Genomic DNA, 697 nt, shown 5'->3' on the forward strand with positions numbered 1-697 from the left:
TCAACAACATTATTTTAAATATTATAAATATATTGCAAAACTTACAAATGATGTAAAAATAACAAAATATTTTGGATAATTTGATAAACAGATGTTATGTAAGGAAACCATTACACAGTTTAAAAATAAGAGATTACATTATTTACAACGTATTTAAATTAGTTGAATTTAGAGAAAAAAACCTAAAAATTTCATGATGAACAATTAAAAACCAGCGAAAAGTGAGAAAAGTAAATAAAGAAAAGAGGTAATATTTCGACCTAAAAACAAGAAGATTGTAGATAGTTCAACACATGATTATCCTTTATGGAGTAATTAATAGTCTTAACCATTTGGCTATTTTAGGAAATGACAAAGTAATCAATAGTGTTGCTTAGGAAATTGCAAATACTGAAAGTCAACACTGACAAGGCTTTAAATGCCATTGTATTAGACTTAACAAAGCTATTTGGGTCAATAAACATCTTGTTCACTGGTTTTAGTAGACACTTAGCAGGTCAATCTGGTTTTTAGTGGGTCTTCAACATGAATGATCCAATAAAAGAACTGAACTGGATAGTCTCTGGTCACCAGGTCAGTCGGACAATCCTTGGGACTCTGCTTGATTTCAGTTTGATGAACTAGTTGAGCTTGAGCCCATGGGTGCTCGGCTTATATATGTTCATGAACCATGCTCACTGAGCTGGTCGTGAGGAAA

The 697-nt window shown here is 31.7% G+C and overlaps 1 protein-coding gene across 1 annotated transcript in view; it reads left to right on the forward strand.

The window, feature by feature from the left end:
• LOC110428763 (zinc finger CCCH domain protein) overlaps nt 1-697 on the forward strand; it is an 11,880-nt gene that overhangs the window by 9,115 nt on the left and 2,068 nt on the right.

The sequence above is a fragment of the Theobroma umbraticum genome, unplaced genomic scaffold (genome assembly GCF_002168275.2).
Source record: "Theobroma umbraticum cultivar Fairchild unplaced genomic scaffold, ASM216827v3 scaffold_69.0, whole genome shotgun sequence".
In the NCBI taxonomy this organism is placed as follows: Eukaryota; Viridiplantae; Streptophyta; class Magnoliopsida; order Malvales; family Malvaceae; genus Theobroma; species Theobroma umbraticum.